Consider the following 27324-nt stretch of genomic DNA (forward strand, 5'->3'; position numbering starts at 1 on the left):
TACCCATAGACTAAAGGTGAAAGGATGGGGAAAAGCATACCATGCACACGGACACAGCAAAAAAACAGGAGTATTCAGCCTCATTTCAGATAATGTAGACTTCAAGCCAAAACTAGTCAGAAGGGATAAAGAAGGACATTACATGCTGCTTAAGGGAAGCATAAATCAGCAAGACATAACAATCATAAATATCTATGCCCCGAACATTGGCTCATCCACATACATCAAACAAATCCTTCTCAATTCCAGAAATCAAATAGACCACAACACAATAATACTAGGCGATTTTAACACACCTCTCTCACCACTGGATAGATCGTCCAAACAAAAATTGAATAAAGAAACCATATATCTCAATAACACAATCAACAATTTAGACTTAACCGACATATATAGAATATACCATCCAACAAAGAACAAATACACTTTCTTCTCAACAGCACATGGATCCTTCTCTAAAATAGACCATATTTTATGCCACAAAGCTACTGTTAGCAAATACAAGAAGATAGAGATATTACCTTGTACTCTATCAGATCATAATGGATTGAAATTAGAAATAAATGACAGAATAAAAAACAGAAACTTCTCCAATACCTGGAGATTAAATAATACACTATTATATGATGAATGGATAACAGAAGACATCAGGAGGGAAATAAAAAAATTCTTAGAAGTAAACAAGAACAAAGACACATCATATCAAAATCTCTGGGACACTCTGAAAGCAGTACTTAGAGGTAGATTTATTTCATGGGGCACATTCAAAAAAAGAAGTAGAAATCAACAAATAAACGACTTAAACTACAGCTCAAAGCCCTAGAAAAAGAAGAGCAAACCAATACCAAAAGTAGTAGAAGACAGGAAATAGTTAAAATCAGAGCCGAAATCAACGAAATTGAAACAAAAGAAACAATTGGAAAAATTAACAAAATAAACAGTTGGTTCTTTGAAAAAATAAACAAACTTGATAAACCCTTAGCCACACTAACAAAGAGAAAGAGGGAGAAAACTCAAATTACTAAAATTCGGAATAAACAAGGAAACATCACAACAGACACGAGTGAAATACAAAACATAATTAGAAGCTATTTTGAAAATCTATACTCCAACAAAACAGAAAACCACGAAGACATCCACAAATTTCTAGAGACATATGAATTACCTAAACTGAATGAGGAGGACATACACAACTTAAATAAACCAATTTCAAGCAATGAAATAGAAGAGGTCATCAGAAGCCTACCAACAAAGAAAAGTCTGGGTCCAGATGGGTTCTCAGCCAAGTTCTACAAAACCTTTAAAGAAGAGCTCATTCCAATACTCGTCAAACTATTCCATGAAATAGAAGAGGAGGGAACCCTCCCAAACTCCTTCTATGAAGCCAATATCACCCTGATACCTAAACCAGACAGAGACTCATCGAGGAAAGAAAATTTCAGACCAATATCCTTAATGAACATCGACGCAAATATTCTCAACAAAATTTTAGCAAATCGCATACAAATATATATTAAAAAGATAGTGCACCACGATCAAGTGGGTTTTATCCCAGGGACGCAAGGTTGGTTCAACATCCGGAAATCAATAAATGTCATTCACCATATCAACAGACTTAAAGTTAAGAATCACATGATTTTTTCAATAGATGCAGAAAAAGCATTCCATAAAATACAGCATCCCTTCATGCTCAAAACACTAGAAAAAATTGGGGTAGTGGGAACATTCCTTAACATTATAAAGGCCATCTACACTAAGCTCATGGCCAATATCATTCTAAATGATGAAAAACTGAAAGCGTTCCCCCTAAAAACTGGAACAAGGCAGGGATGCCCTCTTTCACCACTTCTATTCAACATCGTCCTTGAGACTCTAGCCAGAGCAATTAGACAAACCAAAGAAATTAAAGGGATACGAATAGGAAAAGAAGAACTCAAACTATCCCTGTTCGCTGATGACATGATTATATATTTAGAGGAACCTGGAAATTCCACCAGAAAACTTTGAGAACTCATAAGTGAATTCAGTAAAGTAGCAGGTTACAAGATCAATGCTCATAAATCCAATGCATTTTTATACATAAGTGATGAATCTTCAGAAAGAGAAATTAGGAAAACTACCCCATTCACAATAGCATCAAAAAAAATAAAATACTTGGGAATCAATCTCACAAAAGAGGTGAAAGACCTCTACAATGAGAATTACAGAACAGTAAAGAAAGAAATTAAAGAAAACCTTAGAAGATGGAAAGATCTCCCATGTTCCTGGATAGGCAGAATTAATATTGTCAAAATGGCCATACTACCTAAAGTGCTATACAGATTCAATGCAATTCCAATTAAAATCTTGCAGAAATAGAGCAAGCAATTATGAAATTCATCTGGAAGAATAAAAAACCTAGAATAGCTAAAGCAATGCTAAGTAGCAAGAACGAAGCAGGGGGTATTGCAATACCAGATCTTCAACTCTACTACAAAGCAATAGTAACAAAAACGGCATGGTATTGGTACCAAAATAGACAGGTAGATCAATGGTACAGAATAGAGGACATGGACACAAACCCAAAGAAATAAAATTTTCTCATATTAGACAAAGGGTCCAAAAATATGCAATGGAGAAAAGATAGCCTCTTCAACAAATGGTGCTGGGAAAACTGGAAAACCATATGCAACAGAATGAAATTAAACCCCTATCTCTCACCCTACACAAAACTCAACTCAAAATGGACCAAGGACCTCGGAATCAGACCAGAGTCCCTGCATCTTATAGAAGAAAAAGTAGGTCCAAGTCTTCAACTTGTTGGCTTAGGATCAGACTTCCTTAACAGGACTCCCATAGCACAAGAAATAAAAGCAAGAATCAACAACTGGGATAGATTCAAACTAAAAAGCTTTCTCTCAGCAAAGGAAACTATCAGTAATGTGAAGAGAGAGCCTACAGAGTGGGAGAATATCTTTGCCAACCATACCTCAGATAGAGTGCTATTTTCCAGAATCTATAAAGAACTCAAAAAACTCTACACCAAGAATACAAATAATCCAATCAACAAATGGGCTAAGGAAATGAACAGACACTTCACAGAAGAAGATGTACAAGCAATCAACAGATATATGAAAAAATGTTCAACATCCCTAGTAATAAGGGAAATGCAAATCAAAACTACCCTAAGATTTCATCTCACCCCAATTAGAATGGCGATTATCAAGAACACAAGCAACAATAGGTGTTGGCGAGGATGTGGTGAAAAAGGAACACTCATACATTGCTGGTGGGGTTGCAAATTAGTGCAGCCACTCTGGAAAGCAGTATGGAGATTCCTCAGAAAGCTTGGAAAGGAAACACCATTTGACCCAGCTATCCCACTCCTTGGCCTATACCCAAAGGACTTAAAATCAGCATACTACAGAGATACAGCCACATCAATGTTCATTGCTGCTCAATTCACCATAGCCAGATTGTGGAACCAACCTAGATGCCCTTCAGTTGATGAATGGATAAAGAAACTGTGGCATATATATACAATGGAATATTACTCCGCAATGAAGAATGATAAAATTATGGGATTTGCAGGCAAATGGATGAAATTGGAGAATATCATGCTAAGTGAGATAAGCCAATCTCAAAAAACTAAAGGACGAATGATCTCGCTGATAAGCGGATGAGGACATATAATGGGGGGTGGGAGGGGTTAGTATTAGGTTTAGGTTTAGGTTTAGGGTTAGGGATAAGGAGTGTGGTAAGAATGAAGGAAAGAAGGACTGTATAGAGGGAAAAGAGGGGTGGGAAGGGTGAGGGGGAAGGGAAAAAAATAATGAATCAAACATCATAGCCCTATGTAAACGTATGATTACACAAATGGTATGCCTTGACTCCATGTACAAATAGAGAAACAACATGTATCCCATTTGTATACAATAATAATAATAAAAAAAACTTTTTTGTCAAGTTTTTGAATTGCGTCTTTTGTTTGAATTTCACTGATTTCAGCTTTAATTTTAATTATTTCCTATCTTCTACTGCTTTTTTTCTTCTTTTTCTAGGACTTTGATATGCAATATTAGGTAATTTACCTGTTGACTTTCTATTCTTTTAGGGAATAAGCTCAATGCAATGAACTTTCCTCTTAGCATTGCCTTCACAGTGTCCCAGAGATTTTGATATGTTGTATTGCTATTCTTATTTACCTCTAAGTAATTTCTTATTTCGTTCCTGATTTCTTAGTCTATCCATTCACCATTCAGTACCATGTTAGTCTCCAGGTGTTGGAGTAGCTTCTATTTTTTATTGTATCATTGATTTCTAATTTCATTCCATTATTATTTGATACAATGCAGGGTATTATATCTATTTTTTTTTTTAATTTGCTAAAGGTTGCTTCAGGGCCTAAGCTATACTATGTTTTTAGAGAAGGATCCATATGCTGTAGAGAAGGAAGTGTATTTGCTTATGGATAGATGAAATAGTCTACATATGTCCATTAAATCCAAATTGTTGATTTTATTATTTACTTTTAAAGTTTTTTTTTGTTTTGTTTTGTTTAGTTTTAGCTTGGAAGATCTATCCAGTAGTGAGAGAAGTATGTTAAAGTTATGCAGTATTATTGGGTTGTGGTCTATTTGATTCTTGAAATTGAGAAGGATTTGTTTGATATACTGAGATGCTCCATTATTTGGGGCATAAATACTTGTGATTGTTCAGTCTTATTAATTGATAATTACCTTAAGCTGTATGAAATATGCTTCTTTGTCCATTCTGACTAACTTTGGCTTGAAGTTCGCTATCTGATATGAGGATGGAAACCCCTGCTTGTTTACACAGTACATGTGAGTTATATGTTTTTTCCCATCCTTTCACCTTCAGTCTTTGGATGTGTTTGCCTATGAGGTGAGTCTCTTAGAGACATATTGTTGCCTCTTTATTTTTAAATCCAATCTGCCTGTCTATGTCTTTTGATTGATGAGTATAGTCCTTTAACATTCATGGTTGTTATTGAGATATACTTTGTATTCTTGTTCATTTTGGTTTATTTCTGTTTTTTTATTTGACTTAGTTTTTCCTTTAGTTATCTTTTTCCTTTAGTGTAAGTTCCTCCCTTTGCTGGTTTTCACTTATTTTTCATTTCCTCCTCATGGAATATTTCCCTGAGAATATTCTGTAGTGCAGGTTTTCTTGTGAATTCTTCCAACTTTTGTTTATCATGGAAAGATTTTATTGTATCTTCACATCTGAAGCTTAATTTTGCTTGATATAAAATTCTTGGTTGGCATCTATTTTCTCTCAAATAGTGGTATAAGTTGTTCCGGGACCTCCTATATTTGAGGATCTGTGTTAAGAAATAAACTGAGATCTCAATTGACTTCCCACTGTATGTAATCTGATGCTTTTCTCCTGTGGCCTTTCATATTCTACCCTTATTCTGTATTCTAGGCATTTTTCTCATAATGTGCCTTGGTGTGGGTCTGATGTCATTTTGTACTTTGTGGGGTGGGGGCCAGGGTGGCGAGTCCTGTAAGCCTCTTGTAGTTGATTTTCTATTTCATTCTTTAGTTTTGGGAAATTTTATAATATCATGTCATTGAAAAGATTGTGCATTCCTTTGGTTTGTTTCTCTGTGCCTTCCTCTATCCTGATAAATCTTAAATTTGGTCTTTTCATGTTATACCATAAATCTTGGAAGTTCTGTTCATGGTTTCTTACAATCTTCTCTGCGTGGTCAAGTTTATTCTCAAGATTACATATTTTGTCTTCATTCTCTGAGGTTCCGTCTTCCAATTGGTCTACTCTTTTGGTGATACTTTCCATTGAATTCAAGGATGCCCTCTATCACCGTATCTACTCACTTAGTCTTTGAAACTCTCAACATAGCAATTCGACAGACAAAAGAAATTCAAGGAATATTAATATGAAAAGAAGAACTCAAACTGTCACTATTTACTCACGTCACGATTCTACATTTAGAAAATAAAAAAGAAATTCCATCAGTAAACTTCTAGAACTGATAAATAAATTCAGCAAAGTAGCAGGTTATAAATCAACACCCATAAATTCAACACATACATCAGGGATGAATTCACTGAAAGGAATATTAGGAAAACTACTCCATTCATAATACCCTCAAAAAAAATTGCTTGGGAATCAAGCTAAGAAAAGAGGTGAAATGACCTCTATAATGAAAACTATAGAATACTAAAGAAAGAAATTGAGGAAGACCTTAGAAGATGGAAAGATCTCCCAAGGTCTTTCATAGGCAGAATCAATATTGCCAAAATGATCATATAACCAAAAGCACTATACAGATTGAATGCAATTCCCATTAAATTCCCAATGGCATTCTTCATAGAAATAGAAAAAGTAGTCATGAAATTTATTTGGAAAAATAAGAGAGCTAAAGCAATCCTTAGCAAGAGTGAAGCAAGAGACATCACAGAACCAGACCTTAAAATATACTACAGAGAAATAGTAATAAAATAGCATGGTATCAGCACCAAAACAGACACATAGATCAATGGTACAGAATAGAAGACACAAAGAGAGACAAAGTCACATAAATATAGTTACCTCAGATTAGACAAATGTGCCAAAGCATACATTGAAGAAAAGATAGTGTCTTCAACAAATGATGCTGGGAATACTAGAAATCCATGTGTAGCAAATAAAATTAAACTGCGATTTCTCACCCTGCATGGGACCAAACTCAATTGTGGATCAAAGACTTAGCCACTAGAACAGAGACCCTACAGAAGAAAAAGTAGGCACAAATCTTCACCATGTCAGCTTATGATCTGACTTCCCTAACAAGAGTCCTAAGTTGTAAGTAAAATCAAGAATCAATAAATGGGACGCATTCAAATTAAAAAAAAAAAAAAAAAAAAAAAAACTTCTCAGCAAAAGAAACATCAGTAACATGAAGAAAGAGCCTACAATATGGGAGAAAATCTTTACCACATGCACATCACATACAGTATTAATCTGTAGGATATACAAAGAACACAAAGAACTCAAAACTAAAAGAACAAATAACCCAATCAATAAGGAACAAAACAGAATTTCACAGAAGAAGAAATACCATCAGTTAACAAATATATGACAAAATATTCAACATTTCTAGCAATTAGAGAAATGCAAATCAAAACTACTCTAAAATTTCATCTCACTCCAGTCAGAATGGTAACTATCAAGAATACAAGAAGCATTAAGTATTGGCGAGGATGTGGGGAAAAAGGTACACACATACTTTGCTGGTCAGACTGCAAATTGGTGCAACCACTCTGGAATGCAGTATGGAGACTTCTTAGAAAACTTGGAATGGAACCACCATTTGACCCAGGTATCCTACTCCTAGGTTTATACCAAGAGGACTTAAAATCAACATACTACAATGATGCAGCCACATCAATGTTTATAGCAACTCAATTCACAATAGCCAAACTATGGAACCAATCTAGAGGCCCCTCAATAGGTAAATGGATAAAGAAAATGAGGTATATATACACAATGTAATATTACTAAAGCCTTAAAAAAGAATGAAATTATGGCATTTGCAGGTAAATGGATGGAGGTAGAGAATATCATACTAAGCAAACTAAGCCAATCCCCAAAAACCAAAGGTCAAATGTTTTCTCTTATGTGCAGATGCTAATTCACAATAAGGGTATGGCCTAGGGAAAAATAGAGGTACTTTGGATTAGGCAGAGTGGAGTGAAAGGAGGGGAGTCAGTATAGGGGTAGGAAGGATAGTAAAATGAATTGGACATTATTACCCTATACACATATATGATTACAGAACTGGTGTGATTCCACATCATGTACAATCAGAAGAATGAGAATTTATACTGCATTTATGTGTGATGTTTCAAAATGTGTTCAACTGTCATATATACCGAATTAGAACAAATTTTTAAAAAGACATTGAAAATTATCTTAAATAAATCCTATGATTAAACAGAAATACATCCTCATGTATTCCCTCTCATTCTCTAAAGTACCTACAAAAATATCCATGTTTAAACCATCACTTCTCTTTCACATTTAAACTATATACATTTTAAAAGTCAAAACACAAGTCTTGATTTTGTACATTTGTTATTAATCATGCTTTTATTTAAAAAGTTTAATTTTTTAAAAAATACAGTGTAACAATTCCTACTTTAAGAATAAGGAATCAACCTCAAATGGGTTGAGTACCTTATAATGGCTATTCTCTTCCTTCCCTATAGGAAAGAATGTAAGTGCCTTACATTTGACTATGTATTCTATACCTAGAGTCATAAAGAAGTTTCAGTTAAATAACATTTAATTGAACAATGGGATTGTAAGATAAATTTGAGAATTTAGTTCATCATTTTATAATTTATACAGGTCACATCTTTGAAGTTAATAGACTTCATTTCATCTTTAACTTATTCATTTGAAAATATTTGACATTTCAAACTGGATACAGAACCTTGTAAAATTGGTCCAAATCTATATCACATTAAAAATTATTTCGATTACGAAAAGGAGGCACCCTTTTCCTCACCAGAAATCAGTCAGGTGGCCTTACTTACCCCACTTTGGACCCAGAAAGCACATTGGCAACTTGCCCTGAATAGGTCTTCTCTGCAGGATCTCATGAAGCACAACTTTCAGACACTGAGACACACCCTGACCTGTTACCAGTCACTCTTGATGCACCTTCCTGAGGGCACTGGGGTGGCCTTACCCCCTGTACAATCCTTGGAAACTGACACCCCATACCTGCAGCTAGGTACACTGCAGCCAGAGCTACCAGCAAACCCATGGTAAAACAGCTGCATTTCAGAAGCAGAAAAATCCTAAGACCATGCAGACTAAGTTCAGATACCTGCAGACATTACCCTGATTACAGAAAAAGCTAAATGGATACTACATTGAGGCTATAGAAAACAAAAAAGCATAGTGCTGACATAAAAACAGATACATAGACCAAAGGAACAGCATGGGGAACACAGAAATAAATCCACCTATTTATAGCCAATTACTTTTTAGCAAAAACAGACCTTGGCAAAATCTCTTCAGTAAGTAGTGCTGGGGAAATTGAATATCTGTATGCAGAAGAAAAAAACGAGATCCCTATCTCTAACCATAGACAAAAACCAACCCAAACCTGAATTAAAGAGTTAAATGTAAAATCTAAGAGTATTATTCTACTAGAAGAAATCATAGGGGAGATATTTTAGAACACTGGTCTGGGCAAATTTTTTTTGGATACCATCCCCAAAACACAGGAAACAAAATAAAAACTTGGCAATTGTGATGAGGTTACATTAAACTGTTTCTTACAGCAAAGGAAACAATAAACAAAGCGAAGAGACAATGTCCAGAATGCAAGAAAATATTTGCAAACTATTCATCCAACAAGGGATTAATTTGTAGAAAACATAGGGAACTCAAACAACTCAACAGCAGAAAAACCAAATAATCTCATTTAAAAATGGGTAAATTACCTGAACAGACATTTCTCAAAAGAGGATATACAAAAATCCAACAAGTATATGAAAACATACTTAACATCACTAATTATTAGGGAAATGCAAATCATAACCACAATGAGCTCAATCACCCCAGTTAGAATGGTTACTATTAAAATATAAACATAATACATAACATGCTGGTGAAAATGTGGAATAAAAGAAGCAGCCATCATAGTTGGCAGAAATATAAAGCAGCATAACCATTACAGAAACAGTATGAAGTTTCTGGAAAAAAAATAAAAAACTAAAAACAGCATTGCCATATAATCTAGCTTCCTCAATACTAACTATATATCCAAAGGAATAAAAATCAGTATGTCTAAGAGAAATTCACACTCACACATTTATCACAGCACTATTCACAATAGCCTAAATGTGAAGCCAACTAGGGAGTTCATCAACAAATGGATAAAGAAAATGTGGTATGTGTACATACATAAGGGAATATGATCCATCATAAAAAATATAGTTGTGTCATTTGCAACCACATGGGTGTAAGCATAGCATATTATGTTCAGTGAAATAAACCAAGCCCAGAAATACAAATACTTCATGTTTTCATTTGTATGTAGAACACTTGTACATGGACACAAAAGTAGAGAGTAGTACAGTGGTTACTGTATATCAAAGTAGAGAGTAGTACAGTGGTTACTAGAGCCTGAGAAGCTTGTGGGATTTGGTGGGTAGAGAGAGGAAGGTTAACTTGAAGGGAATGCAGTTGGATAGGAAGACTATTATTGTCCTAAAGCACAATCAATCACTATGGTTGGCAAGAAGTAAGTGACTATTTCAAAAGAGCTACAGAGAGGCTTTTGAGTATTCCCCAAAGAAATGATAAATGTCTGATAGGATAGCTATGCAGTTATCCTGATCTGACAATTTAAACATTGTATGTTTGTATTAAAATATCATACCATAGCCTATAAATATGTCAATTAAAAATAAAAAAGTATGCAATTATTTTAATTCCTGTATTCTTACATATCAACCCCTTATCAGCTATATACCTGTGCTCAATTTTTTAAAACATTATTGGGCATTAGTCTCTTCATATGCAAAAATAAAACAGTGTGGTCTATGTATTCTCAATTATTCCCTCCAATCTCACAAGTTTACTTAACATTTATTTTTTTTCTATGACCTTAAAAGTGATTTAAGGTGCAGAAAAGTATTAAAATATTTTAATTCCCTAATATCTCATAATAATGACCTATTTTAATGGTAATATGCCTGTTAATTATTAAAAAGAATATACATATTATTTTATAGTTATAAATATTATAATCATATGGAATATTTGAACATAATCATGTAAGATTCTTTATATATATATATATATATATATATATATATTATATGAGGTAAATGATTATAAAATGAGTAAAATCCTTACCATAATAGTTTTACTAATTTCCACTAATTAATATATTTACTAAAATTACCAATCATGAAATGAGTCAAAATACAGTTTTCAGTATACAAATCAACAAAGACCCCAAAGCAATTAAAACTAAATAATCAGTCCATGAAAAATGAAGTGTGTTTTATTCTTACTTTTCCCATCATCCATCAAATTGGTTTATTTTCTTTCTAGGTTGACAAACTCCCACTTTCACCTTTTCCATCCATGGCCATTAGATTTTACTATGAATATGTTAGCAGATTTCTTCATTTGATCCATTTAGTTTCTCATTCACACAGAGCTTACAGGTTTAAATGCCAGGGTAGTTGAAATGGGAAGCAATATTTTATATATATTATTTATGGATGCTACTAATTTTGTCAGCACATATTAAAAATAATTCTTAAACAGTTTACAAGATCTGTGATTGCATATATATTTTTTTCTTTGTAGCTTTGTAAAAGGAAGATATGGATCCAGAGAAAAAATATTAATTTTACTTTTTTAGTTCTATTTTGAATCTATGGACCACAATTGACACTCTTAATAAATACAGGGGAATTTGTTTAAGAATAGTATGAACAATACCACAGGTAAATTTAATATCACAAAGGTACATAATATTGAAATATTTCAAAGGCTTTTGCCTCTCCTCAAATGTCAGAGAAATTGACTGAAAATTCCTTTATAGGTGCTTTCCCTGAGCCTTACAATGATCCACATTTAGGGAAGAAATCAGAAGAATAAAATTCAGTGGGCCTGAAGAAAGAGGATTTACAGATTGAATGTCATATGCAGTCCTTTTAGCAAAGATTCAGCAAATGGAATTACATCACATGTACGCACAAAACTATAATCTTATAGATGTCAGGTAGGTAAGAAAGCACTGTGCCATCAGATATTCCAGCTCATTCTCTGAATTTCCCTCCTAGATTAATGAGAATCTACTCATTCGGACTGATGATAACTTTGTGCTACCGCAAAAGCAAAGAGGCAGGTGCAAGTTATGAAAGGATCTGGTCTTTGAAATCACTATGCCTTAGAAACTAGGAAGCCCAGTGATTGTGCAATGGATTGAATTGTTTCTCTTTAGGCTACCAAATAGCCAGCCAGCTGCATTTTGTACAGAGAAGTGATTACTGAAAGCCTTGGTAACTGGGAACAAGCCAACCTGCAGTGATTCGGGGGTGTTGCCATGAACACAGGAACTGCTGCAGAATCCTGATACAGATGATTACATATTTTTGCAATATTATGTTGATGAAATAGATTCTAAGAGCATTTGAGAATATCTGCTTTAACGGCACAAACCATTCTGAAGCCTCCCAAATGAACCGAATTATGACTGGTTGAAAAAGTTATGACTTTTCCAATTCAGTTCTCTTTATAGTTGATTTGTAAAATGAACCCAAATGATATATTGTACACATTACTATGAATTGCATAGACCAACAAGAATATTTGCATCACTTTCTGAATGCTTTATCATACTTGTTATTTTGGGTGTTATATGTTATTTTTTTATTCCACGTTGCCTTCCTAGCAGTTTGCATTTCATTTTATTGAAGTTCATTAGTCTAATACTTTTCTTTATTTTTCTTCTTTTGCCAGTCATCTCAGAGTCAAATTTTTTTGCCTAATTGGATTAATTAACATAGACCAATTTCCTGCTTTATAAATTATGTTCTCTTCCTTTCTTGTTACCCCACATTATTTTATACTTAATCTAAGTTACCTCTGATATTTTCATAAAGAGGCAATTTTACAAATTATTTCATCTAATAAAGTAATTGAATGAAATTCTCAGAACCATAAGCTCTTCCCTATCACATATGTTTTTAAATAGTCTCTTGTCTATGAATGAAAATATAGACAAACAGTCAGTATCATCAACATTGGATTGAAACAGAAGCATAGCAGACCAAATAGACTTAAAATTTTAATGTTGTTTAATGAGAACTATCTTGATATGCTCCTGATATAGTAAAGAATTCTGGTGTTATTAGACCTTTTTGAGCAGCTGGAGAAGGACATATAAGAAGTTTGGAAAGTCAAATTTGGATAATATATTCACCTTACAAGCCATGGTGATTTCAATTTTGTTTTTTGGTTAGTGATTGTTCACTGGTTATGCCCTCAAAGACCTCAGAATGATCCCCTTTTAAAGTAAAGGGACAATTAAAATACTTGGGGATTTTTGTTGTTGTGATTTGAAAAAAAAAAAAAAACAAATTTTAAATAAATGCATATATCATTCAAATGTAAATCTCTTACTAGAATTTGGCAAATATTTAAGTGTTTACAGATTTGTAAAATTTCAACCAAAGTGCTGAATAACCCACAGTTTGCTGCAGTTAGGTTGGAGATAGACTGGTATCTCACAGGCAGGGCAACAAAATAGCGGGTGTGTAATCTTTACAGCCCTCGGTTAGGTGGGATATAATTAATATAATCACAATTCTAGGATTACATTTTCTTCTCTGGAATATCATTGTTCAGACCTTAAATGACCAAGAGTGCAGGATAAGAGTTGGATAATCTGTAGTGCTACTTTCTTCTCGGGTGTTGAAAAAGAACATGTCATACCTTCCAGGCAAATTTGAAAATTTTATTAAATATATTCCTTTCAGGATTAGATTCTGTTCTTTTAGAATTAGATTGTGTTCATCTCATGGGAAGCAACTACCCTATTTTCACCATAAATATATTGTCAGCTATTTTTTTTCAAAAGTAATTTCTGAAACCCAATTTTTAAAGCTATTTGTTTGTCATTCTGTTTACTCAGAAAAGTTACATTTCTTTACTATGATGGTACTCTCTTGATTTACCTTTTTTTTTTTTTTTTCCCTCTTTTGGTACTGGGATTGAATCCAGGGGCACTTTGCCACTGAGCTACATCCCTGAATCTTTTTTATATTTTTAAATTTTTGAGACAGGATCTTGTTTAAGTTATTTAGCCTTGTTAAATTGTTGAGATGGTCTCGAACTTGTGATTCTCCTTCCTCAGTCTCCCAAACACTGTCCTTTTCTAGTAAACTTTCTTAAAATTTTCCTATTGTACTATATAGATAGATAATGTACTATATAGATAAATAAAATTTTCATATTATACTATATAGATAGATATATATGTGTGTATATATATGTGTATATATATGTATATATATATACATATATTTGGTGTTCAAGTATTTATTAATGTTTTTTAAGCATTCCTTTTTTAACTGCTTGTTAAAGTAATGAAATTATAAACTCTCATAATAGTGTTAATTGTAGTGTATGTACCCTGATAATCGTTAGTGCAAATTTTTTCACTCACAATTTCAAAAAGCTTTATATTAAGTTGCTAATTCATGATAAGAGTGATCTCAGAAAATCATTATATTTCTTTATCCTTGATTGTTCCCATATCTAAAATTACCTTTTCAACAGCTACATGTCACAGGAAAAGAAGTCATATGTGGGGTCACATTTTATCTTTAGGCTACATTTTGCAAAAATGAGTTTGAAAAATACAGTACTCTGGGGAATAGATATAGGTATTTGGTTAAATTAAACAGAAACTTACTACAATATTAAATTAATCTCACAGATAATATCAGGAACCCTGCAAAGTCTTGCTTATTTTATTTAATAGTCATTTATTGCAGGTGTACCTCAGAGGTAATGCAGGTTCAGTACTAGATCAATGCAATAAAGATGATATAATACTGAGTCATATGGAGATTTTTGGTTTTCCAGTGCATATAAAAGTTATCTTTAGCTATACTAAATCTAAGTGTCCAGTATCTTTATGTGTACAAAAAGTTCATCAAGTAAGAATGTGTTAATTAAAATACTTTGGTGACAGAAAAATGCTGTCATCTGAGCTACTGGAAATGGTACTGATAGACTTAATCAAAATAGTTACCACAAACTTTCAATTTAGGTAAAACACAATATCTGCAAAGTATAATAAAATATCTAGTAAAACAAGATACACTGTTATAACTGTTACTTTGTAACATTTGTTCTGATGACTTTATAAATATCAACTCATTTCATCCTAATAGAACCCCCTGACAAGTATTATTTACTCCACCTTCCAGATAAGAATACTGAAGCTGAGAGAGGTTAAACAGTTTTCTCAAGATCACAGAACTAGTAAGTAGCAGGCACAGGGTTCAAATTTGAGAAAAGCTGCCTTTAGAATTTATGCTCTCAACTGCTGTTCTCAGTCTAACTCTTTAATCCTGTATCAAAAACCTGCATTAAATTTTACACTCATTCATTAAATTGAATATTTAATGAATAAGAGCAAGAAATTGAATCAAGAGCTAAGAACTTAAAAGATTAAAGTATGAACTAATTTTAGTTGACCTGGCAAGAGAGATTTGGTGGGTTTCTTTTCTATCAAATATCAATGCACTTGATATTTAAAAGAGAAAAAAAGGGGCTAACAGTAAGAAGTAACATAGATATGCCTTATCAAATGTATCAAAGAAAGCTGGTCATCTTTTAAAGTTCTGAAATGATAAATATGCAGGAAGTGCTCTGGGTTTTGTATCAAGTAGGTACCATTTATTACAAACCTACTCAAAACTTTAATTTGATTAATCTCTGCCCCTTATGTAAATTAAATTAGCTTTAGGGAACCAAAGAAAAATGATCTAGAGAGTGTGACTTTGAGACCTTACAGCTGAGACCAGGTCTGGGTGAAACACAAGAGAGAGCAGAGAAGCATTTGCCATGTGTCTGGGTGGAAAGTGCTTAAGTGTCAGGGAAAACACATCCTCCCTCTCAGATTTTTCCATCAATTTGATGCCAGCACTCTATTAACTGCTGGGAAACAGAAATAAATTATACCGAATGTGTTTCTTTCAAGAATCTCTCAATCTGTTGAGGAAGGCAGGCAAAATATAAAAATAACATTTACAGTACAATGTGATATACGCTCTGAGTGTCCAATCCCTCACTTGTCAGATGGCCCCATTTACAAGTGCAGAAAAAAGCTTTGCTGGATCCATATTTTATTTTAAGGAAGTTGATTATTTTAAAGATCTAAGGTGTAATTGGTTTAAACTCAATAGATATAAGTAACAGCATGAGCAAAGATAATCTTAAATTTAAAATTTTAAACTCATTGTCAACTTAAAATATCATTTGGCTAAACAATGACAAAAAACCTGCCTAGTGTGTTTTTCAACAAAGAGGACGGTAGAATTGAAGCCCTAAAGCTAATCAGATGTCAGTTAAACTTGAAGAAGAAAAAGTAAAGAAAAATGAAAAAGACAACTTAAATTGAAGCCAGGTGAAGCTAAGATGTTTGAACAGAAGCTGTGGGACATGAAGTTCATGGAAAGGAAGTAATGACTTCCTCTTTTACATTTCTATCTAATAGCAAAGGACATACCGTGACTGATAGGACTAATGACATGAACACACACAGGTACACACTCAAAATAAGTACAGATATGCAAAACAAAGTTGGGAGAAATAGAATATTAATTTACTGAAGAATTAGCACAAATGGGAAAATTTTATTTATGATTTCTAATGACATACTTTCTAGATTTATTCCTCAGAAAAATTAGAAGGAGGTATATTTTTCTACAGTCCCTGGTAAACCATTATTTTTTTCTGTTCTTATGTTAAATTATAGAAAGAATATTGTAATAAGAAATAAGTCCCTCTTTATTATTTTAATATTATGATATGATTATTTTATCAAAACATATAGAGAGGAACAGAAACATGATTATTTAACAAAACATATAGCTAGAAAGTCTTCTATATGACTTAGGAACCAATTAAGCATGTAATATCACTGAATAAACTTTATGTTGTTAGAATTTGAAGTTCTATGTAATCCTTAAATATTGAGACTTTCTCATCTTGCAAAGGTCTACATGTATGTCATAATATATGATACAGGATTTAATAAATATAAAAGTCACTGCTTCCTCCACCATATTGCTCTTGATTGCAATCAGCATGTTACAACCACAGTCTAATTATAAAACCTCAAATGTTTCATCAGCTTTTCCAGCTAGCTCTGTGCTGCATCTGTGGTCACTGGCCCGTTGAACATAAATTTTAACTCCTTTTATATTCAATTGGAATCTGAATTACACAGTTGATGGTAAACTATACCAGAATTAAAACTCCCTTGAAGATAACTTGTCTGGTAAACTATTTTCAGGGAAATGACTTCCCAAACATCTTTTGCAATACTCATACAAATGAGTGGAATGTTTGAAAAACTCATTCTGCCTGCATTTCCAGAATTCTTTACTATGATGAACATAGTAAAGGACATTACAGTGAATTCATCTTCTTTACTATTCTTGATAATAGTTACTCTAATGATAATAAATTATTTACTGAGGGAGTGGATTTGGATATTTATTGTTTTCCTTTCTCTCCTGTTGTCATGTCTTCCTATCTTTTAGAGACAACTGCTTTCATGAATTTATGGTATTTCATAATATTTATATACTTAGCACATAAAATGTATCTATTGATTCATTTCACAAATATTTACCATCTGTCTTCTGTATGTTGGGCACTGGAGAACCAACAAAGGAGTAAGATTAAGTCTGTATATTCAGAGTCCCTTTTAAATTTACACTATACCTACTTAGATGATTGATTTGTTATAATTGTTAGTTTTTGCCCAGTATACTTAATTTTCTTTCTTACTTTTTCACTTTTTCCAAAATAACTTTAAGTTTATATCTTATATCTGCATGAGGATTTATATTTATATAAGAAATCTATTTTTTAAATTTTATTGTTGCATAATAATCATGTATAATAGTGGGATTCGTTGTCACATGATTTCAGATGAACATACCATCAGTTGGTCTGTTTAATTCCCTTCTTCCTCCCCTTCTGATCTCCTTCCTTTGCTCTACTGGTGTCCTTCCTGTTTCCATGAGATCAATTTTCACTCTCTAGCTTCCACATGTGAGAGAAAACATACAGCCTCTGACATTATGAGTCTGACTTATTTCATTCAACATCTTTTAATTAATGTGTTTAAAATGGAATTCTATTTTAATTTTGATATTAAATTTTACTTTGAAATGTTTTACTTTGAAAATAACATTTTAGGCTTTTCATTTACTTGCTTTATCTTTTGACTTCATCCATTTCCCTGGCACACCTGCTCTGTTTCTTTGTTCATCCTGTGAACCTTTTGTAAGTTTGGATTTTCTTTTTACCCTTTTTGTACCCTACTATCAGAAGTTGAATTTCTTTTTCTAATATTGTAATGAGTGCTATTGTCCTTTTACAATGTGTATCTAGAAAGTGTAACATAACTGATATTTTGTACTGCCTCCCAAAACTCAAAACCTTAAGTGCATTAAGGTTAAGTGACTATTGTTACTGGATTCCCTCACTCAGAATGGTTTTATCCAGTATTTATACTTCTCTTTTTTCTAATCACCATGAATAATCTTATTTTTTACCATCCATACTTACATAGACTTAATGCATTTTTCTTAGAGTGGTTCATATCATCAAGCAGTATCATTTTTATTATTCTATCTTCTATGTAGATTGATGTTCTTGAGTCTCCCATATGCCCCAAAGGGGGAATTTAACTCTAAGTAGAATAAATATACATTTGCCCTTCTACAGAGGACCTGGAATTTTATCTGTTATGACTATTTGTTTTGCTACTTAATGTTCTTGTGTTCCATATGCAATGGCAGGGACCACAGCAAATATAGCTGACCTCAAACTTTGTACTGTTAATTTAATTCTGTCTCTCAACTATAGCAAATGAAAGGCTTCTTTTCTAATTATTATGAGCTCCATTTGTCCCACAGTCATTAATAGGAATGTGTTGATTTTGAATTTGATTTTCATCTTAATTTTCCTGAAGTGATTGCTGAAAGTATTTTCTAAAGACATAATCTAATTATTTAGAAATAAATAAATAATAAAATGATGCATCTGATTTTAATCGTCTCTATGATGGAATTCTTTCAAATTTATATACAGATAAAACATAAGTTCTAATTTAACCTCTACCAATGTCTTACTCTGAAAACTTAGTTGAGTTACTCAATAGGTGTGAGCACCAGAGTCCTTGCCCATCAGATAAAAGGGACTGGATTGATTTTATCAATTGTAATCTAGAAATGAAACTTTTTTCTAAAAATTTCAGGAAAATTGAGATATTTTTCCAATCTGGCATAATGGCATAAAAATTATAGAGTTTCACCTTCAAGGGAGCTTAGAGGTCATCTTGTTTGAGGCTCTCATTTAACAGATGGATATAGTAAAGTTCTGTGAAGTTAACGATGTATTCAAATGATGTTAATGAAAAGTCAGGACTAGAATTTTAACTGTTGTAAACTTTAATATATTGGAGTCCCCCCCCCTTTTACCATTGTTTTCCATCTTCCAATCACTTCATCTTATTGTTTACAAAATCATAAATGCCAGAGTTTCACTGGGCACTATTTATCCCTCTGGAGACAACTCATAACTTGTTTTATAAATGCACATAGGCTTATGGATACCTACTCTACAAATTATATACCGAAAACTTTCCACTTACTGTAAAAACCAAATATGCAATTTCTTACTCGTGTTAAATACAACTCTAATACTCTGTAAGACACTTGTTTAATGTATTTAGGGCTTACAAAAATATATATATCTTTTTAATGAATGTGACATGAAGTCCCCAAATTTAGATTCTCAAATTTTAAGTCACCATCTCAACTATTCCATAAAAGCCTACATTTTTGCCACCATTCATCTAGAATCACAGAAAGGCTAAAAATGCTTATCATTACTGCCTTTCTACTAAAAATATTTTACCTCATAAGTCTTAAGAACAAATAATATATCAGTGATTAAAATGAATGATACCATAGGATACCATAGATGAGGTAAAATTTAATCTCTGCTCTTTTAGGGTTCCAGTTGGGCCTAAAAATTAAATGGACATGAGGTAGGTTAATAGGAGAAAAGAAAACAAATGTAAGTTTTATGTTACTCAGGAGCCCTCATAAGGAAATGAAGATCCAAGAAATGGCAACATTTGAATCAGGCTGAACAATGGTGGAAATGGAATTATGGGGTGGCATTGCTAAGAGAGGAATGAGAATTATTTTCTAACAAGGTCTATTTGAGCAGCATTCTCTTCCATGTGATTCCATGACTAAGCATGTTTCTTTTCACTGAGCAGGATAATCCCAGAGACTCAAGAGGTTGAGGCAAGAAGATCACAAATTTGAGGCCAGCCTCAGAAGTTGCTGTCTCAAAAAATAAATAAAAAGAAAAAGAACTGAGGATGGAACTCAGTGGTAAAACACCCTTGGGTTCAATCCCCAGTACCCTAAGGGTGGGAGATGGTGGGCAGAAGCAGAACCTTATTCTTAACACAGAAAAGGAAAGGCAGTGGGATGAATCTGACATAGCTTTCCTACATACTTACATGAATATACCACAGTGAATCTTACCATCATGTCCATCCTAAGACTAGGGTCCTAATTAGAATAAGACATATTCCATGCTTGTATAATTATTTCAAATGGATTCTACAGCCATGTATAATCATAAAGAACAACAACAACAAAAAATGTATGTTTCTTTTTCTCTAATATTGGAAAGACATCTTTCAAATGATAGATTTTTATCTTCTGCTTTCAGAAACAAGCTCTCAGAAAAATTTGAAAATAAGCTGTCAAATAAATTTCTACATAAAACCTTAAAAATGTTCCAATTTTAGAAGTGTGAACTATAGGAAAGCTAAAGGAAAAAAAAATAAATAAAAAAGATGGGAACAACAAAGAAATCACCACAAGCTTTATGTGTAGAGGTTACCATATGCATTTTTGTTGTTTTTGCATCTGTTCTTCTTTTGAACAAAGGAGATGCATGTCCGTCAATCTGCATTTGAAACGTTTACATCTATAAGCTTTCTATGTAATTATTTCTGGAATGGCGCCTTGGTAAATGTATTGTTCAGAAGCTGCTTTTGTAAATTTTAATAATACCCTGAGACTGTTTTCCTGACTTTACATTATTACTTTATTATATTATATTGCCTATTACAATTGTCTGTCTTAGCTGCTGGCACATAAGTTCTATGAGGGCAGGAAATCTGCAGCTTTTTTATTCACTGCTCAAAAATCATAGGCTCTCAAAATTTCATTGAATTTAAGAACATAACTGATATAATAAAACAGTTTAGGATTCAACCAAGCTGTATAGAATAAAAAGGGAACTACATTGTTAGTAGATAAGCACATATTAGCTACAGCCTATGCTCACAAAAATAATCTCTAGTGTTGCTTAGGGGTTTGTTAACACATTTAACATTACAAAATTAAGCATATGTTTTTAGGCAATGCAAATTGTTAAAATGAACAGTCAAAAAAGGCACACATAATAGCTATTCCAACATCTCTAACAGTGATGTGTACTTTCATATTATAAATTGGTATGCAGAAAATAAATTTCATAGAAATTCCTATGTACTGTATTTCCAGTATGTATTTGTTGTTATCAACTTCATTAAGACATTAGACCCTGCCCTTTGAATATAAATCTTAGGTATAATCCCATGGAGTTTTCAGGCATCTTCATATATTTGCTTCATTATACAGATTTAGGTTTCCAAACATGAACATTTTCACAATCAAAATGCTAGCATAAAGGAACAGCAAACAGTTATGCAGAATTAAGATACAGAATACATGTCGATGTGATAAACAAATGATCATACGTTTGCTTATGGAATTTGTTCAAGGCAATTTGTTCTATTGACTGTTTTATTTATGAACTCATCTCTGGTGGGCATGGGTGCACATAAAGTTCTGGAAGCATGTGTGAAGTACATAATGTGTACTGGTTTTTCTGAAGGCCAGTTTAGCCTACAGGAACTTTTATTTTCAACTTGCACTGTGAGGTGCCAATTCCATCACTCCATGCATTTAGTCATAAACATTTTGTGGTTCCTAAAAAAGATACAGTATGCAAACTTTCAGCAATAATTTATGAAGAAAAGAACATTCCCAGTTTGTTTGAAAATAGAATAGACAGTAAAAACTACATATATGCCCACCAGCAAAACATATGACAATAGTATAGAGTGGATCCTCAGAAACAATACTGATCTCTTGGGTGATGTCGGAAAGTAACTAAAAGAGCTGTTTTTGCAGAGCAGCCAGAAAATAACCATGAAAACAATCTCTCAAATATCTGAATCAGCAACAATTTTACTCTATGCTTCTGTAATTTACAAAAGGACTTTTAATAGCACTGTGAATCCAATGTAAGATCAACTTCTCCATCTACTGGCTGAAGGTCAATTTTGATCTTTATTAATCATTAAAAGCATAAATTTATTTGTGTATGTGTGCAAAAACTTTTTCCATGCTGATCACATCATGAACTAAACATATGATTTAGTCTCTTCAAATACAAATGACTCCAAGAATCACAAGCTACATCTTGAGAACATTATTACATGATAGTGTAAATTAAACTATTTATAGTTTTTTATTATCTTAATTTTATTATTACCATGATTAAATAAAATCCCAAATATTTATTAAAATGTGCATTTCAATTGGCTGTTGATAAATTTTTAAATACACTAACAAGTAGGAGGCTATATCTCCTTTTTGTTTTTATAGGCCATTACTATAAAATACTGGGGTATTAGGCTTGAGAGATCCATAATGTCTTTTCACTCCATCTGTTTTCAAAACGGCACACAATTTGTTATTACACAGATGGTATTATTCAGAAAATTTTAAACTATGATGAAGAAATCAGATTAAGAAATTTATAGAAACCAAAAACTTAAGGTTAACTACAATTTAGCAGCTTCCGTTTAGCAAGGAAAGTTTTTAGTAATCTAAATATGGTGTTGAATAGATGAGAGCCTACACCACATGATATTCACAGCAAAAATCTGGTTCCTGAGAATTTTACAAGACTTATCACTTACCCTGTCAATTACTCATGTTTTATTCATGTTATATCTCACTTGTCTTAAATGACACATCCTTGTCCTTCTCCCCAATGCTAACCATCTAAAATTAAAGATTGTCATCATTTGATTGTTGTAACTGCCAACACAAAGTACTCTTGAATTTCATGGAAGCACCATCTCAAGGAAATCTGAGCATGATGACCATTCTGACTTCTCTTGATTCTTTCATCTTATCAAGGTGTATTACTGGATTCTTTCTTATAATTTTTTAGAACTACTTTATAATAATCATTTAGAGAGGGCATGATAAACACTACTGCTTGAGGTTCTTATAGCAGATATTTTCTGTATATATTTTTTGTTTATGTCATCATAACTTGATGGCTCATTAAGAGAATAATGTCTCCACATAACAAAACTTCATTCTTCAATGGTCAATACTTCTGCCCTTATATATCCGGAATACTTTCACCCCAGCTCCTACATGTGCTATACAGGGTATTGATAAAATAGGAAAAATTACCATTCCACATTGTTCTACCATTTGAACTGACTTAAATCCAACTAGAGATATGTTTATTGTAAGAACTACATAATTTTATCATGAAGAAAATAAAACCACACATACACATGTATGCATACAAAATGCATTTTTCATCTACATGCAACACAATTCTTTTCTTCCTAAATATTATCTTCCAATTTAAGTCCATGTCATTCACCACCTGTATTCCTCAGTCTGTGGATGGTTAAAACTTAGTGTACCAAGAGAATTTTACTGAATATGTCCTGCTTTCTGTAATCAAAGTGTTCCCATTGTGATCTACAAGACCATCTCCTTTTTCTCTCATGAGGTCTCTCCTCTGATTTCTTGGGCTTCTTCAGAAATATGCACTCCCGAGCCATTACAGAATGTTTTCCTCACACCTGCCTTCTTGTACTGCCATCACTCATCTCTGGGCATCTGCTTTGTGTCATTTTAAAGCTACTGTCATTGCCAAGTCCTGGTTTTCACCCGAGTCACCCAGGGAGGCCTCTAAGCACCACTTCTAATTATCCTAGCTTTTCTGCCAGACTTTCATATAGAATCTGCTCATAAAACTCCCTCCCTCTTAACGCTGTTCACAGAGTCACCTCTGCATCATTCCATAGGATGCTGTTTGCCAAAGGCCACCAGCAAACACTGGAGCTACTCCAAGAATTCAGGGCTCATTCCACTAATCCAACAGAAAAACCACTGCCCTTGATCTTCTTGCAGACCTCTTGATATCACACCACTGAGATTTAAAACACACACAAATCTCCTTGTCCTCAAAATACCCATAATATATATGAGATGAGTGGGGCAGAGCAAAGCAGGTAACTTCCACACACCATGCACAGAATTCTTTCTTGTACACAACTCTAACACCTGGGTCTTGTGACTAATGCCAGGATCTTTCCTCCCTATGACTTTCACCACAGGAATCCTGTATAATTCACCTTCATATCCTTGTTGGGTCTTCCACCAATACAGTCTCACTAATCCTGTCCTCATACATGTAAACTCTTAATATTCAGCTCTCTCGAACTCTTTTCCTCGGTTCCCATATCCATCAGTGGATACTGAGCTTGAAGAAACAGGTTGCCAACCTTTCATACGCAATGTCTGCAGCAAATATAATTATTTTTCAAAGTTATAATTGTAATATTCATCAATAATTGACAGTTTCTAGGGAATGGCTTCTTTAAAGGGTGCTGAGTAAACCAGAGATTAACCTGTATGGTTTTCCACTATGAGGAGAAAAGATTTAGGGCAAAATTCTGAGAACTGCTCTGACAGAAAAAAATGGGTTCCATGAAAAGAATGGAAGGGGTCACTTTAGATTGGAGGAGCAGAAAGAAGATCTCATTGGTAAGTGTTTTTTGTTTTTTTTTTTTTTTTCCACAGAACCTACTTTAATAAATGAAGACAAACAAAAATGCCACAGTAAAGGGAATTATATGTGGATATTTGTAAATGCAATAAAACCCTTGGTTCACTCAAGGAATTTAAGTAGCAGATAAGTGACTTAAAACAAGTGAGTGAAAGGGCACCACAGAACACGGTAAGCTTGGCCCATGGGCACTAGAATCAGTATCAGTGAAAGTGTTCAGCATAATACAAGATATATCACAATGGGAAGGAAATTGAGCTATGTCTTAACCACTATTTACCTAATGATTTCAAAATAATTTTATGCAGTCTAAGGCAAAACTATACTGATTTTTAAGGCTTTTTTTAAATTATATTTTCAGACGTTGATAGACTTTTATTTTATTCATTTATTTATATGTGGTGCTGAGAATTGAACCCAGGGCCTCACATGTCCTAGGCATAGGCAAGCACTCTACCACCAAGCAACAACCCCAGCCCCAGACCTATGCTGTTTTTATAACTTTGGAAAAATAGCTAAGAAAAGAAGTTGTAGTTGTGCATAAAGTTGTAGTTGTGCATACTTAAGCTGTATTATAAAGTGAATAAGGTTCTCTTTCTATATTTGCCTTCAGTCATTTTCAATACTGACATGTGACAGTGAAATATTTGTTAGCTAGACCCATGATATCACTTTGTATACTAACTAAAGAACACATTCATTGTTAATACAGATCATTCTCTTGAATGAGCATGAATTATAGGGATCTATAATTTTGACATCAGTTATAGTCTTAAATGTACAAGTGATATAAATTAATATTAAAAATAATGAAAAAATTAAGACCTTAATGGGGAATGACAAAGAAAAATAATGATGTTACAAAAGACTCAATATAAGTATTGTTTATTTTCAATAGCTCAAACACACTAGTAAAGAAAAGCACTTTAAAACCATGAGACAAATATTCAAACAAAAAAGTTTTCAAAAGATAGTTCTCCATGATGGCAAGATAATTCTCAATGCTCATATACTGAAGAATGATAGTTTGTCAAACCATTTTTAAAGGATAGTTTCGTGATACACGGCAAAAAATATAAAAATATTTTTTTCTATTTTGCCTATCTAAGGTAACAAAGCACATGTATAGATGGACATATAAATAATTTTAGCATGTTATCACTGTTATGCTTCAGGATTAGCTATCATAAGGAGTGTTTAGCACATTTTTATTCAGTTTCAGAACAAAATAAAAGTGAAGCAGATAGAGATGTGGAACAATTAGTCCTTGAAAGAGTATTTTTTTAAATTCAGGGAATATATTTAACAATTTCAGCAATCCCTGAATAGTGTTTGTCAAACCATAACTGCCTATAATCACCTAGAGATCTTGTTAAAAGGCGGTCTGATTCAATGGGTGCGGGCAGGGACTGTGGTCTGGTCTCCAACGCACTCCTGGGGTGCTGCTGCAGCTGTACTCTTTTCTTATTGGTAGCAAGTTCTAGAGCACAACCAGAGAAGAAGGGCTGTGCAGCCCCCCGGAAGCCTGCAAACCATTTTATTTTTGTCAGGAGAATGTGAGTCAAAGACTTGAAGTCCTTAAGTAATAAAATCACTACCATTTCCTTCATAAATGTTTACTGAGCTTTCTCCAAGTAACCTCTTTGGTGATTTCGTTCCTGGTATACCCATACTCACACATAAGAAGCACCACACAGACATGTGCATTTATGAATGAGAAGACATTGGTCACACATGTGTGAAGCATTTTCTGTTCACTTTTATTTACATGAAAATCAGTAACTAAGCATAAATAACTCAGAAAAGAAGGGGCAGAAAATCCAACTCCTTATTAAGTTGAACGAACAGGAAGTCAAATAAAGATGATTAAGATAGTGGGTATTAAAGAATTGAGAAATTATAATGAGTGAAATGTTTTAAAGCACTATCATTTGACCATACAAAAGTGGTTTCCAACATTATATGTGAAAATTATTGTCTTTGACTTATAACTACAGCTCACATCTCCATTGCTGAGCCCAAACCACAAACACTGAACTGACCAGTTTTATCAGAATGTGAAGACTTTAATCAAACTTTTAAAGAATATTGCTGGATGCGGTAGTGCATGCCTGTAATTCCAGCGATGTGAGAGACTGAAGCAGTAGGATCACAAGTTTAAAGCCAAATTTAATAACATACAAGGCCCTAAACAACTTAGCAAGATCCTGTCTCAAAATTTAAAAAATTAAAAACTGGGCTGGTGATGTGTCTCAGTGTTTAAGTGCTCCTGGGTTAAAGCCCTGGTACAAAAATAAATAAATAAAAATTAGAGAATAGAGAACTTGGACATTTTGCAGAAATCTTGGGGAAAAAGTGAAGAAACCAATAGTAAAAGACAACATTTTTACCCAATCACATTTAAGAAGCCATCTCAATAGATTTTACATTAATAATATGGCATGTCTCTACTTTAAGAAAATGGGGATAAATCAAAATTGTAGTCACAAAACAATAATTAGAATCAACCATATTGCTAAACCAACAGCCTTAATAATAAGAATTTCAATTTAATTAACATGCAGATAT

General features: G+C 33.2%; 1 protein-coding gene across 1 annotated transcript in view; it reads left to right on the forward strand.

The window, feature by feature from the left end:
• The window catches only part of Galntl6 (polypeptide N-acetylgalactosaminyltransferase like 6), a 1064176-nt gene that overhangs the window by 271718 nt on the left and 765134 nt on the right, over positions 1-27324 (forward strand). The gene's annotated exons all lie outside the window — the stretch shown is intronic.

This window comes from Sciurus carolinensis, chromosome 4, assembly GCF_902686445.1.
Source record: "Sciurus carolinensis chromosome 4, mSciCar1.2, whole genome shotgun sequence".
NCBI lineage: Eukaryota > Metazoa > Chordata > Mammalia > Rodentia > Sciuridae > Sciurus > Sciurus carolinensis.